The 18,426-nt window shown below is 41.5% G+C and overlaps 1 protein-coding gene across 11 annotated transcripts in view; it reads right to left on the reverse strand.

Moving 5' to 3' along the window:
• The window catches only part of RHOBTB1 (Rho related BTB domain containing 1), a 122,295-nt gene that overhangs the window by 63,663 nt on the left and 40,206 nt on the right, over positions 1–18,426 (reverse strand). For 2 of the 11 annotated variants that reach the window (XM_045437523.1, XM_045437526.1), the window contains exon 1: positions 2,863–2,945. The exons of 6 other annotated variants lie outside the window; for them this stretch is intronic. The gene's annotated coding sequence lies outside the window, so the exon portion shown is untranslated. Of the gene's footprint in view, positions 1–2,181; positions 2,536–2,862; positions 2,946–18,426 lie in introns of those variants that run through there. 3 more of the 11 variants (XM_045437518.1, XM_045437530.1, XM_045437525.1) reach the window with 2 other exon arrangements.

Below are 18,426 nucleotides of genomic sequence, written 5' to 3' on the forward strand. Positions count from 1 at the left end.
TACATAGAAAAGAGAAACACTTGATAAGACTTACTTCTGGCCAGAAGCATATGGACAACCACTAACATTTTCAACACATAATTTTCTGTCCCCCACCCCCTGAAAGGGCAGAATCCGCTTTACTTTTGCCAAGTGCCAGTGTTAAAGTGGCATTTCTTTGGGTCAAATACATCCTGAAATAGCTAGGTTAACATTTTGTAGCATTTGTGAAAAATGTATTTCTGAGCATTTGAGGATGATACAAAAAAAGCACTTGGCCCAAACCCACGGATGGGAACAAGGAAAACCTTACAGGCATTTTACCATACAGAAGTCATACATGTGGACACACTACTCTTCCTAAATAACATTTTTTGGCTATATTATCATAAATAAAAGACCATATGCTTCTAGGTTCTTCCTTTCAAGTTATATTTGTATAGTTTACAAGTTTATAACTTACAAAACTCGTCATTGGGTGAATGACATCAAATTATTTGTGTTTCTATTTTTACCTCTGTGATCACACACAGCACTATGTACTTACATTTGCACTACCTTCAAAATTTGGGATAAAAACAATCAATGGGCAAGGTCAGAAGAATACTGACCATGATTTTATTGTTTCCCAATAATCATTTCAAAGTCTTCCACACTGAGAGGAACTGGTTAAACCCCTTTCCCACTGTATCTACATATGATCCAGGAATCTCAGAGGCAACCTCATATAATAATTGACTGCTTACTCCACCTGCAGAGCAGTAGGCAGATATTATTTATACCGAAAATAACTCGTGTTTATTTTCTACCAACCAGTGACTCTTCTGCATCCACAAAGTTATTGGAAAGGAAATAGAATTCCAAATTTTAAAGAGTGTTTGTAAACAAACTTATCAATGTATGTTTAGAAAAGCCTGGAGCTTGTAGGTCACACAAACACAGCCTATTGGCTATTTATATCTGCTGATAGTGAGAGGACTTTATACAAAGATGAAAACTACTAATAACAATATTTTCCTCAGTTTAGAGAGGATACACAGGCTAGTGTAAACTATACAGCATAGCCCTGGTGGAGGATGAGGGAGCCCCAAACTAGAGAAACCTCAAGTTGAGCATCTGGCTGGAGTCCAACAGAACTGCATGAACAGAACAGGTTCGGGGGAGTTCAAAGTCAAGGCGACTCTTCTGGTCTTAACTTCCTGGATCTTCCTAGGCCTGGATGTCTTTGTATATATATCAACCTTCATGCAATTTTTCCCCCAGCAAATGTGTACAGTCAGCTCGAAAGGCACAGCTTGTGTGCTGACGTGCAAAGCCAAGTCAAAACCCTGCGCTTGGCGCTCCCTTCTAACTTTCTGGCTTGTCCAAGTCTAAATATTGACATTGCTCCTCAGTTGAGATGTTTGATATTGCTGAGGATAGAAAAGGCTCAGCTAAAAGTAGGATCTAATGATATATTTTTACATAGTTGTGCCTTCTTTCCACTTCTCCTTCCTTCCTTCCTTCCTTCCTTCCTTCCTTCCTTCCTTCCTTCCTTCCTTCCTTTTTCTTTCTTTCGAAAGGGTGTTGGATTCCCTTGTCTGCACATCTCCCCTTCCCCACCCTTCACGCCATTGTTCTCCCCGAAAGCTGAGCACACAGAAACAAGGTAAGGTGTTTTGCAAGCCCCTCATGGCAGCTCCTCCTGTTGTCACAGCAACTCACAACAGATTCCATAGACACGGGATTGGGGGTGGGGAGCGCCAAACTGTGGGCTGACCCGTCAACTCTCCAGGGGGTGCAAGCGCTAAAGGGACTAGCGATCCACCTTTTCAGGTCCTCCGGCTCCCCACCACTGTTCTTCGAAGGAAAAGAGCCCTGTCGTCGACGCGGCACCACCCCCTCCCTAGCGCCGCCAGCCTGCTAAGGGTGCCTGTTGTACATTTTCTCAGCTCCAAGAAGGGGTGCGGCTGTGCGGGCGCTCCTAGAAATCTCTTCGGCTTGCCTCTGCCGTGAGGGTTCCCGGCCTCGCAGAGAGGCGAGGGCGGCTCCCACAGCAGCTCGGTCCCACAACTCTCTCTTGGGACGCTGCGGGCCGCTTGGCGCGGCCCCGAGGCCCCCACCTGCCCCCCGCTGGGGCCCGGGCGGTGGGGAGGGGGGCCCCGCGGCGGCTGCTCCAAGAATAAGTTTCATACCATAGCGCACTCACGACACAGAACCTACCCAGAAGCCGAGCGAGACGCGAGCTCTCTCCGCCTTCAAGGGGTGGGGGGAGTGGGGGGGGGTCCCCGCCACTCAGCAGCAGCCACGACTGCGCGCGGTCGCGGGTGTGCGGGACCCCTGCGCGCCGCGTGCAGCCCGCCGCCCAACTTTGCACAAAGGCAGCATGGCACTGCCTCCCGGTTCGGGCTCGCCCGGCGCCGCGGCCGCTCTTCCCGGTCCTGGGGAGAGGGGCTTGCCCTTTGCCACCCCAGCCCTCCCCGCCTGCTTGTGCCCCCACCCCGCTCCCGGGCGGGCCAGCCTGGCGGAACCCAGCGGCCGGCCCCGAGCTCCGCCGCCGTGGCGGCCGCCGCTCGCACTGTGACGTTAGCAGCCTTCGCGGCTATTTATATCCACACGATTGGATTTCATTCATGAAACCAGGGCCTGGTGTGTCTGTGCGCTGGGGCGCCGGTGGCAAAGGTGCCTCAGCTTTACGCAGATCCGGGGGGGCTCGGGCTGGGAAGCGGGCTGCCCGGGACAAACAGGCGCAGAGCGGGGAGACCCCGACCCTTCTCCCACGCGGCAGGGAGGGTCGGGTCAGGGCGACCTGTGCCCCCTCTCTATTCCCCAGCGCCCCACCCACACCCCTACAACTGCTGGCCCTTTGTCCCAGGCTCTGGAAAAGTAAGTTGGGCCACTAACCGGCTGGGCAGCATGGCTTTCTTCCCCCTAGGAGCTGACCGGCCGCGGACTCCGAGGGAGGACATTGGCTTTTGTTTCAAAAGCGAGCCCAGCTGCTGACTAAGGACTGCGTTAGCCCAGCCTCCTCCTCTCCTGGGAGGTTGCACGTGCTGCCGGGCTCCCCCCTCTGGGTTACCTTCCTCTGTGACTTGGGGTCCCCGCAGGGGGCGTAAGCACGACTTGGCTGTCCCCAGAACCGAGGAAGGAGGGGATTTACGACCTCCTACAAATGGCTGAGTGAGGAAGTGAAATTGGCGTCGGGCGCTCGTGGGTTGTCAGTATTCTTGGAAGGCCAGGACAGTGCATTCCTCCTCATGAACTTTCCCCCCTCTTCTAGGCTGGCCGTGACCCCTGAGGACAGGACCAGGGGTAGTTTTCATGCATTCACATAACAAAAACTAATTGAGTGCTCACCCAGTGTCAGGTGCCCTGCGAAGCTCTAAGAGAGTGACAACGAACACAGCCAGCTTTGTCCTGGCCCTCAAGGAGCTTTCAGTCAGTCTGCTAAAATTAGGGTGCCTTAAACCTCCTTAGTCCTGGCCTATAAAGAACTGGGGGATAAAGGTATTGATGTGTTCAGCTGCCTTAGGAATTTATTCATTTTATAAATCTAGATGGCTGTGTACCAAGGGGGATACAAAGATGGCAACAATGTGCCCTTAGTCCCGAAGGAGTTTTCAGGTACTGTGTTCCTAAGGTGTTGAAAAGCTAGGGAAAAGGGAGCCTTTTAAGGGCAACTGCTTTGTTCAAGCCATCCCCATTGAACTGTCTTTGGAAATGGAGTCATGGGTCCATAATCTTTGATATCCAGAAGAGAGAGAGGGTAGTGAAAAGTCAAACATGGGGATCTACTCTAAGAACTTCAAGACAGAGACCTGGGGAGGTGATCGTTTACTTGGCCCAAAACAGACCTCCCTTAGTCTATTTAAAAATGACCCTATTTTGAAAGGTTTAATCAATACAGATTCTTTTCAGGAACACATTTCTTGGGAAAAGTTAATTAACCCTGTTCATTGCTGGCAATCAGTCCTTTTTATTGCAAGCTATTTCTCTTCAAACTGCCCTGGGGACTAAGAAATAGGGTAGAAATTCAAAAGAAACAGGAACCAACATGTATTGCAGCACTCATATGTGGTAGGTGATAGTCTAGGAGGTTTAAAGCAATTTTCTCAATTAATACAAATGATGAGGTGGGTGCTATTATCATCATAACAATTTTATATATGAGAAACTGAGGCATGCAGAAGTAGGTGTTTGTTTTTGTTTGTTTTTGTTTTTTAGATTTTGACAGCTGCATTTGCACAGCTGTTAGCCTGGCCAAGACCTTCTTTTAACGATGTTGATAGCGTTAGCCTGGCTAAGACCTTCTTTTATCATTAACTTGCTTTTTGACATCCTTTCTTTCATTTCCTCAATTATAAATTAAAAAAGAATTAAGCAGCATGCTTAAGCACAAGCAAGTACTAGGACCAGAAAGATACCTATACAAAGATACCCATACCCAGTTGACAGGCTACCTACCATTTGCCATCCACCCCCAGGGGACACAGAGGCTCACTTAGGTCTTCCAGAAGATGCTTCTTATAATAGGAGCTAAATAACAAATAGTCATCATGGAACTACCCAGTTTGATGTCTAAATTTGAGGGAAACTGACAGGAAGAACTTTCAGGAAAATAAACTGGTGTAAATGGTAAATCAGATAAGGCAGAGGAAAAGTCACTGTTCCAGGAAGTCCTTTCAAACAAAAGCAGTAATCTGAGGAAGAGATTGCCATAATGGTGCTTTGTAGCCCCCAAATGTTACACAGAAAACCCCTGATTCTGTAAAAGTGGGAGAAAATGAGCAAAAAATACAGACTATATTATGCCAACAAGAGCGAAAAGGAACACAAAGAATCCCTTGAGTCACTGCCATGAGTGTATCCTCGTTCTTATTACCACAAAATAATTCACATTTAAATACTAAAATTGTTGCATGGTAATAAAATCAATACTATTAGCTTTTAATAAATATTCAAAATTGGTACTTAAGCTTAATTAAACCAACACTGTGTATTTAAACACTTTTGGAATTGCTTGAAAGCGGTGTAAAAACTTTTGACTAGCTTTTATGGTTAAATATTTACCAAAGTCATAGGATTAAAAAAAATTCCCACAAGCAAGAAACAGAACTGTTTCATTATTACAAATGAACTTCCTCCTCCTACCTCTTTGTATTTGCATCCCCCCCCAACATTAATCTGTCCTTCATCACCAGAGTTTTCTGTGAGACTGTTAAATTAACTGGTAGCATACAGTTGACTTTTTTTTTTTTAATGAAGCATAATGCCCTTGAAGTTCATCCAGGGTGTTACATGTATCACTAGCTCATTCCTTTTTATTACTAAATAAATTTCTATTGCATGGATGCATCAGAGTTTGTCCATGCATTTACCCACTGAAGGATGTTTGAGTAATTCTCAGTATTTTGCTGTTACCAATAACACTTCTGTAAACATTTGTATATAGACATTTGTATGAACATGGGTTTTTATTTCTTTGGGATGAACGCCAAAGAATACAATTGTTGGGTCATATGCTAAGAAACTGTCAAACAGCGTTCTAGAGTACCATTTTACATTTCCACCACTAATGTTTGAGAGATCTAGTTTCTCCACATTCTCACCAGCCTTTGGTATTATCACTATTTTTTAAATTTCTTTTTTTTAAGTTTATTTATTTGAGAGAGAGGGAGAGCATATGCACACATGCATAAGCAAAGGGCAAAGAGAGAGAGAGAGACAGAGAGAGAGAGAGAGAGAGAGAGAGAGAGAGAGAGAGAATCCCAAGCAGGCTCCACACTGTGGAGCCCTATTGAGGGCTGGAACGTTAACCATGAGATCATGACCTGAGTCGAAGTTGGAAACTTAACCAACTGAACCACCCAGGCTCACTATTTTTTAAAAACTCACTTGTTCAGTAATTTTGTTGGGACAACACATTGTTTTAATTTTCATTTCCCAATGTCTAATGATTTTGAACATCTTTTCTTGTTCTTTTTTGCCATCCATATCCCTTTTTGCTGAAATACCTGTTCATGTCTTTTGCTTATTTTATAATCGGAATATTACTATTTTTAATTACTGAGTTTTGAGAGTTTTTTCAAAAATATATTCTAGGATAATAGAATTTTCAAAGTGCAAATTAAATACTACCGCAAGACAATTCTAATTTCGATACCATCACTATTGTTCAACATTTCTGTTGCCATCAGTTTTATAGAGAACATTCTCAGACAGTTACATGAAGTATTCTAAAGCACTTACATGAAACTTCTCTAGTGAGAGCCCTTTCAGGGTTTCATAAACCTGCATTTCAGCGGTGGGTAACAGCCTCAGAATGGCCAGCGCCAGCGCACGGGGCTGCAGCCCAAGAAGCCGAGGCCCCGCCTCCGCGCAGGCGCAAACGCTCTTCCAGCGCCCAGGCCCAGCGAGGCAGCTGCCCCAGCCGTGGGCGCCCCGAGGAGGACCGCCTTGCGCGGTAGGCGTCATCCCCCTTGGACGTGGGGAGGGTGTCGTTGCTATTTGGAGAATAGTATCCTGGGTGGCGAGTTCCAGGTGTTCCAGAGAAATTTCATGGGCAAGTACTACCAAGTGTTGAGCACGTGGAAGGGAATGAACTCACCCATGTTTTTAAGAACAGGTGCGTTTGGTAGAAAGATGCTAAAAAAAACAGCTGTTGGAGCAGATTCCTGGAGTTACACGGCAGCTCACGTAACGGCCAACAACTCCGCTGCACTGTGAAAATGCTAGTGGCATAGTTGATCTACTGACCCACATTTTTGGGTTTTCTGGCTTTTAAAGAAACGTTTCTGGACTCCCGAACAGAATAGGGTCTCTGGGCCCTGGCCTCAAGCGGTGGTTTAATGGCTACTTGCTTGTACATCTTGCATGCTAGAAGAACCATGACTCTAGCCCCCACTGCCTGGCATTGGGGTCGGTCTGGTCAGGGGGGTCCAAACGGCTGGGTGCGGCTCCGGCTAATGATGACAGGCAGGTAAGATGGACCCTGGTGTGGGTCTCTTCATTAATGCCAAACATTGAAGGCTCAGAAAGGAAATGACGTGAGCCTTCTGGCATCTCTGTTTCTCCTGAAAGATTTTCTGTATTCAGGAATTCTAGTACTTCTTCTGCCAGAGTAGATACTTCTCCAAGGTGTTGGACTACTCCGAGGCCAGATGTTGTCCAGCATTCTGTAGGGAGGGTAGGGGCCCATCCCTAGCTTTCATGTAGTTGATACATCAATGAAATGGAGACACCTGAGGTCAGTGAATCCTTTCTGTCCCATATACTACAGGCAGGTTTTGCATGAATCTGTATGTTCATAGCTTTTTCACTTGGATAAAAGTAAAAACCCTTAAGTCCAAGTAGCTAAGCTGTGTGTGTGTGTGTGTGTGTGTGTGTGTGTGTGTGTGTGTGTGTGTGTGTTTGACTACTTGGAAATTTATCTCAGGTGTTACTCAAACCAGTTCTTGAGATCTCTGAAGGTTCTACTTTCTGTTCACTGTTTTGGGGAAATCTTGTCTGTGGGAATCAACGGAAAGAGATGTCCTTTACCTAAAAACTACAAGTGGAAATGAACTCCTAGTCTTGGGTTTGTGGTCCAGTTATCACTGTTTGTCCTAATTTAGTCTGTATGAGAAACTTAAAAAAATTTTTTTAATGTTTATTTTTGAGAGAGAGAGAGAGAGAGACAGAGCACAAGCAGGGGAAGGGGGGAGAAAGACAGACAGACAGACATGAAGACACAGAATATGAAGCAGGCTTCAGGCTCTGAGCTGTCAGCACAGAGCCCATCACAGGGCTTGAACCCACAAACTACAAGATCAAAACCTAAGCCGAAGTCGTAAGTTAACCGACTGAGCCACCCAGGTGCCCCTGAGAAACTTTTTTTTTTAAAGAGCCATTTAAGTATAGATAGATATAGAAAGTATAGGTAGATGGACAGACAGATGAATACATGAATACTTAAAATAATCTAGTGGATCCAATCTTGGAATTTTCATGATACCCTTTTAAAGATAGAAACATTAAATATTAGGTACTTTTTAGTTCTATGAAGGCAAACATGTTTTTCATATTGGAGTTCCCGTTTTACTGGGCACTAATGGATATAGGCTATGTGCTGGAAATTGACACAAAGGTATTCTTTTTTTTATAGCATGTTAAATATATTTGTGCAGGTTTGCATAAAAATCCTTTCTGTATGGGGTGCCTGGGTGGCTCAGTCTGTTGAGTGGCTGACTCTTGATTTCAGCTCAAGTTATGATCCCAGAGTTGTGGGATCAAGGCCTCTGTTTGGCTCAGCATTGAACATGGAGCCTGCTTGAAATTCTCTCTCTCTTCCTCTGCCCCTCTCCCCTGCTTGCACTTCTCTCCCTCTCTCTCTTTAAAATAATAATAATAAAAAATCCTTTATGGATCCGTTCATTAGGTTTTCTGCTGGCTTGGGGTGAGTCTGGCAAAAATGTGATTTTTGCAAGCTCCGCAAATCTAACTACATTTCTTCCTGCCCAAATCTCTCATACCAAGATGTTGTTCTGCTGGTCTAGCTCAGCAGAGGAGGTAAGAGGAGGTAAAAAATAGCTTTTGTGGTTATCTGCAGGTCTTTCTTTAGTATGGCATTACTAATTGGAAAATATATGTCATACCTTTAGAGAGAAGGAAAACACAACAATCTAATGCACAATGTGTATATTTGATTTTTTTAAGTATGATTTTTAAAGTAAAGGTATGATTCTTTCATAAAACTATGAAAACATGTATCATACCTCTAGTAAGCAGAAAACCACAACAGTCTAATGCACAATGTGTATCTTTGATTTTTTTAAAAGTAAATATGATAAAAAAATCTGCACATGAAAAAAAATCTGCATGTGAAAGGGGTATTTCTTTCAGGAATAAGCTATATTTCTAATATTAAAAATGTGTTAATGCTAGACTTAAGATTTGCCTAGTGAAAAGTATATGACAATATTTATGTATCATAACATATTTAAGGCTATCTTGCCTGACCAACTGTTTCATACAAAAAATACCAAACTGTTTCTCTTCATGAAATGAGTGAAAACAACAACAACAACAACAAAAACCCACCACCACCAAAACTCCAGAAAACCCAAACACACATAGTGTACTGGACACAGTAGGAAAATATAATTGTATTTTGGCTATCCCATCAACGAGCCACATAATTCTGTGCTCATCCCTTAGTCCATTGTATCTCAAAGTTCCATATATAAAATGAGGAAAAGAAACACAACTTTATAGAAGTTGTTCAGAGGACTATATGAACAAATGTTTGTGGAAAGTGTAAATATGAAGCTCTGTACACACTGGTAAATGTAAAAATGGACTCATCATGAGGCCACTCAAAAGCACTGTGCAGCACAGAGTATCACTTGATTTGGGAGTGCCAAAGATCAATCCTATAGGAACTATCTCATTCCCACAACTCATCTCTGAGTGCTGACTGTAAGTATTAGACATAATAGCTTCCACCAAACTCTCTCCATAAGGTAGAAAGTTTAATATTTGAGATTTGACTTTTTGCTCTGCCAGTGATTTGCAATTGCTGCATTTTCTCCCATCCATAGAAGTGAGCTAAACTACATTCAGAAACTAGAAAAATAAATGGACCACACAGACACACACAGCCCAATTCAGAAGAATAATTCCACCTATGTTCGTATCACATTTTTCTGCTTACCCAGCATTTCTAATATACGTGTCACTTAATCTTCATGACAAGCTTGAGAATTATCTCAAATATGAGAGATGGGAATGAAGTTTCCTAGACAGTGACTTGCTCTCCGTTAGTACAGGGGGAACAGAATTCTAACCTGATCGTCTGGCCATGTGGAAGTAACTATTCTGAGGTAATCTAGTGCACAGTAGACTAACTTGTGTGCAGATACCACTACACAACTTACGTATGGATACAGGGTTGTAAGAAACACAAGTGGCCTGGAAGCAGACCCGCCAGTCAGCCCCTAGGAAGAAAGCTGAGTTGTGGAGGCTTTTCCTTCATTGGCATTTGCCCTCTTTTCATAATAATTCCTTATCTGAAAACACAGAGGAGCTGACTCCTGGCCCTGGAGACAAGAGCAGCTGTCTTTGTGCACACAACTGAGTCTCTCCTTAGCGCTGTAAATATTTATGTTTGCTGTAATATTTCACATGACCTCTAATGTACCACTTGGTCAACTCCCCTTTATGGACAAGTAGTTAGCTGCATCACATGTGAGTGAGATAAGCAGTTAGACGTCAAGATCGATACTGAAGGAGCACAATCCCTTAGCCTGTAAACATAAGCTGATGAGTCCTGGGCTCAGGCACAGGTTCTCACTTCCCATCCTCCTGTCAGTCTTAGAAAACACTGAGGTTTTGCTGAAGGGCATGGCAGTGTCCTTGTGTTTCCATTCCTACAGAGCCTTGAACAGCAGGGTGGGGAAGAAGGCCCACATTGAATGGTTTTCAATAATGTTACATGAGAAAGCTTGTACCTTAGTTCTACCTTCTAACTACTCATATATACAGGCCACCTGTGTTACTTGTGAAAAAGCTGCAATTTTAAGGGAAAACTACCCTTCATGGTTTCATTTGTTCCACTGTAATCACGGCCAACATTACATTGGTCATTCGTGAAAAGGCACTTTGAGGTCCTGAAAGTGTTTTGCAAAGATTAAAGTGTAAAAATAAAAAGATAAGGTACTAGTATGCACAAATAATAGTAGTAAACATCAAGATCACCACCAGACGTTTTAATCCATAATTATATTAGTATTCAGTAAGCACCTGCTATGTGTTGGGCATGGTGCTAAATGCTTTCACATTGACATTAAATTCTTACAGTGACTTTATGAGAGAGGTACCACTATCATCCCCATTTTATACATGAAGAAACTGAGGACCAGAAAGGTCAATCACTTGCCAGAGGTAAAATACCTATTTAAGTATTATTCATTCTAAAGTTCATTTATTTTATTTTGAGAGAGAGAGAGAGAGAGAGAGAGAGAGAGTGCATGCGTGAGCCTGAGAGGGGGAGGGGCAGAGAGAGAGGCAGACAGAGAATCCCAAGCAGGCAACTTGCTGTCAGCACGGGGCCCAACATGAGGTTTGATCTCAGGAACCATGAGATCATGAGATAAGCTGAAATCAAGAGTAAGCCATTTAACCAACGGAATCACCTAGGTGCCCTAAGTATTATTCATTTTAAAATAGGAACTCCTGGTAAAGATTCTACCTCCATATAATTAGCACTTCATATTTATGATTCCTTATTTATTCAAAGTAATGCTGTATGTATGACAGTGTATGACATTGCATTGTGTCATTGGACACTAATGGGCCACAGCGTCTCTTAAACTCTAATATCAAACTCAGGTAAACTGCCTTAATACTTTGTATTTTAGAAACCTCTGGTAGGTTAAAGGTTAAGTAGAGTTGAAGGGTGCTCATTTTTATGGGACGACAATTTCAGGATTCCCAGGGTCCTTGACAAGATGGCCAATACCTGTGGGCCAGGTGTGGATGAGTGATATGGCCTTACCACCACCATGTCACAGAAAGCACATAATTCATGGAAAAATATACGATGCAATCCCCGTCCATTTCTTGATATTTCTTGAAATTAAAATATTGCTCTACTTCCTAATGGAACAAGTGGCATACTATAATGGTTTCACCTTGTGCCAGCAATGTCAAGTTGATGAGATAAGAGGGGAAGGTTATGCAGGAAAAACCCAGCTCATTTTAACAGATGATGTGATTATGAAGTCTGATTTAAATATATGGGTAATACAGATAAGGCAGGGACTTAGGCTCCTAGTGAGCTTATCATTCTCAATTACCAAGTGAAGGGTATTTCTTGATGTTTAAATATCCACATCTATCTAGTGAGGGAATAAGCTGTATACGTAAGAACTCATTAGTTTCAAAGCGATGCTTCTTTCTTCCTCATTCTTGGCCAACCTGAAATCCCTGTTGAAGATGTGGCATCCCTCACTCCTTTCTCTGAGTCACACAGCACCTGAAGGGACAGTGGTATTTGTATGATGGGTACTAAATGCAAAACCCACAGGCAACAAAGCAGTACCTGAGTGTCTTCTTAGCAGTTTGCAATAGTCCAATCCAAACGATACCTCTTTTTAATAGTAAAGGTGATGTATCATCTGTGAATGGAAGTGGTTCTTCTGCTTTCTATAGAACAAAAACTGTGCTCTTATAAGCACTACTGCTTGTACTGTGAGATTATTGCTGGGCTTGATGTTTTTTCTCAATAACACACTTGAGGTGACTAATGGATGAAAATAAGTATATACGTCCTGCACAATAGTTTATAAATAGAAACACTAGGCACACAAAAGACATACTGGTATTCTTTTTAAATTTGCACTCTTGCATACTATACAATAATGGGGGACTGAGACACTGGGAGATACTGAACCATCTTCTGACTGATGAAGGAAACATTAGCTTATATACAGTATAATTAAAGCTTTAAATTTATTTTAATTGTATTCCGTTTTCTGATTTTATTAAGCTTCATTACTAAAATGTAGCTAACTTAATTAGCAACTATATTTTGGTAAACTTAGCAACTATAATTTAGAACACTTGATTAACTAGTTCATCACCTTTTTTAAGCCCTACCAAATATGTGCACAATGATAAAGATAGCCTTGTTGGCTTGCAAGTTAGGTAACAAGAACTTGAGACTGACAGTTATCAACTCCTTGTGGGAGAATTTCCTTGAGCAAGTCAAGTCACTTCTCTCAGGGCTCAGTTTCCTCATCTATAAAATCAAGCGCTCACACTGGAGCGTAAGAATTTATTTCAGTCTTGCGTTCCAGAGTGACTTCACTACTTATGTTGGAATTATTATAAAAAGGCCAAATATAGTTGTTTCAAAAAGTATGTCATACTTTTGTTATTATGAAAGATTCAAGAAACATTCAGCAAGCATTGAATGAGTTCCTTGCATGTACTTATTACTAAATTAAGCTGAGTTCCTTTAATTACTCACTGATTGTCCTCATTTGGCTTGGGGTTAAAATACAGGACACCCAATTACATTTCAGTGTCTCATGCAATATTTGGGACATATATTAAAAAATTATTGATTGTCTGAAATTCAAATGTAACTGGGTATCCCGTTCTTATTTTAATTAATTAATTTGCTATATCTGGCAATGTAATGGGTTGGAAAGGATAAGGAACAGGGAGAAAAATTGGATGGAAGGAAAGCAGACAACAATATTTTTGGAATTATCAAATAGTGAATTTAATAGTAAATAGGAGATATATTAATCAAGTAGCTTTTCCCAATTCTCTTGGAGCAGTCCTGAGTGAAACTCTATTAATAAAGGGGAATAGACTTTGTTTATAAATGGTCAAGTAAGTTTGGGAAATACTTTGCATTTTGTCCTCTTCTTAAAGTTATATTTCTTATTGCAAGACTTCTCAGGATGTTTATATGTGACAGTAAATTATGCAACGATAAGAGGAAAATAGCCTTATGTTGAATAGCCCATACTTATTTGATGAGGAGCCCTTCTTTTGATATTAGAATACCTATCAACAATCCAGTGTTCCACTGAATAATGCACTTCCTGAATATCAAAGTAAATAATAGAAAAACAGTGTACTGGTGGGGCATTCATTTCAAAGAACTTGATGTGGAGGCTTCCTTCTGATTGGGCAGACATGTGGGTCACTGTGGTCAATTATTCAAGGAATAGCTGTCCTGGGTTACCCCAAACCACAGATAATTGCCAGCTATCATTACATAGCACAAATACATTCATTTAAATTGCCAGTCCAGTATACACCAGCAGTGCTGATTATAAAGCAGTATAACTATTTAGGGTAATATAGAAGCACTGACACAGTATTAGAAAGCATTTTCTTAGTCTACATTTGTGGTCTATAACTTGTAGTCAGTGATAGATACTCAGGAGAGTCCAGTTTTTGATTGCATAAGAGATAGGAACCCACATGTGCACCAAGTTTGTTTGTTGTTTGGAAAAGAATTTTGCTGTTTTAACAATTAAGGTATGCTATTGTGGCTGATGACGTATCTTTCATTTAAACATGTTATTAAATTCATAACAATTTTTAGCCATTAGTTTTCTCAACGGATACATCAAATTACTCTCACGTGGGATTCTACAAAAGTTTTAGTTGGGACTCATTTGTTTATAGGCTGACAGTGCTCTTCTGAATGACTTCAGCTGTTCCCAAACAGTTTGGTGCTGTGCTGTACCCACCACTAAGTGTTAGGAGTCAGCTCTGATTCCCTCCTCCTCCTGTCTTCCAAACCAACCTGAATCAAATGCTATATGGTACTGAGAATGATGCAGGTCCAAGTGAGTAAGTAATAGAAGGGAAGAAAAAACACCACAAAGTTTTTGGATAATCACAAATTTAGTAATCCAGTTCTGAGTAACTGAAAGATTTTCTTAATAATTTGCCCAATGATAATAACACAACAATATTTATTGATTGCTTACTCCATGGCTACACACTGTTTAGTGGTTTGCATGTTTTATCTCATGTAATCCTCAAGGCCATCCTGTGAGGTACTTTTATCCTCTTGTTCAGGTGGGAAAGCTGAGGTATAGGGAGGTCAGTCACTTGTGCAAGGTCACATCCCTAGAAAGACGACTTCAAGGATTAACATCCTAAATCTAAATTCAATCCCAAATTCACACCTGTTATGTAGTACTGCTGCAAAGTGGAAGGACTTACTGTGAGCAGATACCACTTGTGAGTGTATTTTCTGTGCTTTGCCAGAACAGACACAGATTTCACTGTTAATCGGATTAAAAAGTCAGTAATTGGATCCTCAAAACATGTGGTTAAAAGAGTCAGTGCAGGGAACAAAAAGGCTAATACCAAATTAAAGGAGGTGGAAAAGTCAAGCACCTCTAAGGAAGAAATCACAGGGAACTTGATTTGCTTCCATTTTTATATGTATAAAATCGAAGCTTGAAAACATTTAGTTTCAAGCACAGTGTATTAAAAGAATGCTAATGCAATCCTAAGTTTTCTGAAAAATGCTAAACTCTCATTTCTTTTAAAACCCAAAATTTCTGTTGCACCTGGGTGGCTTAGTTGGTTAAGCATGTGACTCTTGATTTCGGCTCAGGTCATGATCTCACAGTTCGTGAGATGGAGCTCTGCATGGGGTTCTGCCCTGACAGCACAGAGCCTGATTGGGATCCTCTGTCTGCCCCTCCACCGCTGCTCTCACTTGTTTGCTCTCTTTCTCAAAAATTAATTAATAAACTTTAGCCAAAAAAAACCCTCCAAAAAATTCCAAAATTTCTGAGCTGGGCATCTTGCAGAAGAAACTCAACAGGTTTTAGTTTTAAAGGGTTTGGGACCTTGATATTACACAGGTCAGAGGAGCTACATTACTTTTGATGAGTAAGCATAACTGGATCTTTAAAAACTTGGAATTAAAATATTGTTTATATATGAATTTCTAAAATATTTTTATTTGAGAAAATCTCACAAAATATCAACTATCGACCATATTTTCAACAGAGAGGACCATATTTTCAACGGAGAGGACAATGTGCAATGGCACATTCTGCCTGTGGGTGGTGAGGGTGTCAGAATCTTCCAAGAAATGTCCCAGAAGGAACATCATTAATGTTAGGCCTTGAAGGATGAAAGGGATTCTCATAGGAAGAGAGAGGTGTGGAGGAGAGTCATTCTGTGCAGAAGGAAGAACATTAGCAAAGTTCTGACAGTAGGAAACAGTATGATAGTTTTCAGTAATTAAAAGTAATCTGGCCATGTTGCAAGGTGAAGTATAAAGATTACCCAGCTATCCAAACAAACAGAACCCTTGGATGTCATTCTAATGAATTTGCTTAAGGACACAGTGAAACTATATGAGTGACTTTTAAAATTGTACTTAAATGAGGTGTAGTTTGCATACAGTGGAATGTCTATAACTTATGTTCATTATCTGTAAATACCTGTGTGACCACCACCTGGATCAAGATGAAGCCATCATTAATACTCATGACAAAACTTGACATCATGAGCATATACCCACAAATCCTGAACATATTATCAAATAAAAAAATATTAGCAAATCTGCAATTTAACAAAGGACAACACATCAAGACCAAGTGAACAGGAATGCAAGGTTGGTTTAACATTCAAAAACCAATAAAGTAAATCACTATATTAGTAGAATAGAAAACTATACGATCATCTCAATAGATACAGATACAGTAATTGATAAAATGCAAAACCCATTCATGATAAAAACCTATTATCTGAGAATTTAAAGCAAGGGAAAGGCATGGCCAGATCAGTGCTGCTTAGGGTAGAAGACCTTTTCTGAAGCAGTCATAGATTTTGGCCTTGGAATAGGGAGCTAAGGATGACATTCTCTAGGAGAAGCTTCCAGAGATATGGGAGAAAGCAAAATCCACAGATCTCTAACTTTACCACTTGAGAAACTGTGCCAAGTGCTGACTGCCAAGTGAGCAATAGATTTACTCCAGACCTCTTTAAGAGCAATGCAGACAAGCATAGGACTCAGACAGAGTCCATTAAAAATGTGATTGCACTACACATCACAGGCAGCAGTGCTAATGGATATTGTTTACATGTCTCTGAGCCTGGCTGCTGTATGCTGAAACAGAAATAAGACAGAATAAAAAGCTGAAGAGCTCAGGCCTATAGTGATGGCTCAAGGCAATAAAGGTAACTGGTGGAAACCTGAGTCCCAGTTTTGTCTCCATTCTCCAGCTATGTGTCCTGTAGAAAGACAGGTTACTCCTCTGGGTCCATTTCTGTGTCTGTGAAATAAACAGATTAGCCTAGGTGGGCCATAAAATAAGTCAGATCTAGGTTTCAATCCTGGCTCTATACCATCTATGTGACCTGTGCCTCAGTTTCTACATCTGTATAATGAAACCTCAAAGTGTTTCTCTATAGATTAAATAAGCTCATATAAGTGGAGCTGTTAACACATTCACTGAACATGAGCTCTCAATAAAAGTAGATGTTATTAATGTTTTTAAGAATTAGCTATTAGGCTTTAAAATGCCACAGTGATCAACAGTAGACTGGAAATACTAATTTGTTCTGACATGGAGATTGGTAGGTGTTGTGGAAAGCTTTGAAATTCTGCATAGCCTGCCTATCATCACAGGTGGTACTGTAAGAAGCTAGATGATTTTAGCAGGAAGGAAAACAGAAGGGTAGATATTCTTTCATGATTTAATCTTGGTAATGTACCTATGCTTTCATTACCATGTGCAAAAAACTATGATGGCATTTCTTATATTTTGATAAGTACTAAGTGAAAAATCTAATTAAATGATGTGTCCATAGAATTTCTATAGAAGATAATTAATGTGGCAACCAGACCCCCCTATTGATTATGGTGGTGAATTTAATCAAATAGTATGTGTATTTAAGTAATTCAACGGAATTTGCTGTCCACAGACACACATGTGGTTTTTGCCAGTTGTTAATAAGCTGTTCACAGGAACAAAGTACTCCCTTTGAGAACTAGACATTTAATCACCTGCATTTGCAACTTCACATACTGAATCAAATAAATTAGACTGCTTTTTCTGAGAGCCATTTTCATAGTATCCATCTGAGAGTTTGAACTACTTGGTTGGACCATGTATTCAAACTGAAAATACTCATAAGCAAAATGTAAATGATACTACTTTTGGATCATGCCCCTACTGTGCACTTTGGAGTCTTTCTTACTTGTGGGCAGTTATAGCCCACGTTGTGAAGGGCTTGTGGTGACTACAGTTGGAATGCACCTTCTGTGGTCTCATCAGCTGTACTGGCAGCTTGGCTACTCCCACAGGCCTGTACCCTTAGGCGCCATTGGCTACTACTCCGTTGTTTATCACCTCTAATACCCATGAACTGTCCATTTCAGGAAGACGCCTTGTCACCATGGTGTCAACAGGGCCGACAGCAGGATTGTGAAGTTTTTTTCAAAGTTCTTTCTGTAGCCCTTCCTCATTTTTCTACTGACTTGGGGTTGGGTTTGTGGGTAGGGGAGTCATGACTCTGTCCTGTACTCAGAGAGTCAAGTGAGCTTTGCTCAGACCTTCTTTTTCTTATAAGCCTTCAACCAACCAGAGAACAAGGAGGGTGGCTGCCATTCTCAGAGGGCCCTGGGATTTCCTGTATTACTTCAGTTGTCCTCTGTTGATGCTCAAGGGACACTGTGCCATTCTACGCAAGTTATACGCAAAACAGCCCACACCAATATCATCCGGGCCATGTAGGAAACCTTGTATTCAATGAAAACACACAACAGTGAGGCAGAAAGAAGTCTGCATAGAACTGCCTGACAGAGTGTTAAAGTAGAACACAGGAGAGGGAAAGCCCAGTCTAGAATAGGTGGCATTGGAAAGAAAAGTGCTTACTGGCAGCCACGTGGCTTTGGAGCCGGACACCCCCGGGTTGGAACCCCGACTCCAC

The sequence above is a fragment of the Leopardus geoffroyi genome, chromosome D2 (genome assembly GCF_018350155.1).
Source record: "Leopardus geoffroyi isolate Oge1 chromosome D2, O.geoffroyi_Oge1_pat1.0, whole genome shotgun sequence".
Lineage (NCBI taxonomy): Eukaryota > Metazoa > Chordata > Mammalia > Carnivora > Felidae > Leopardus > Leopardus geoffroyi.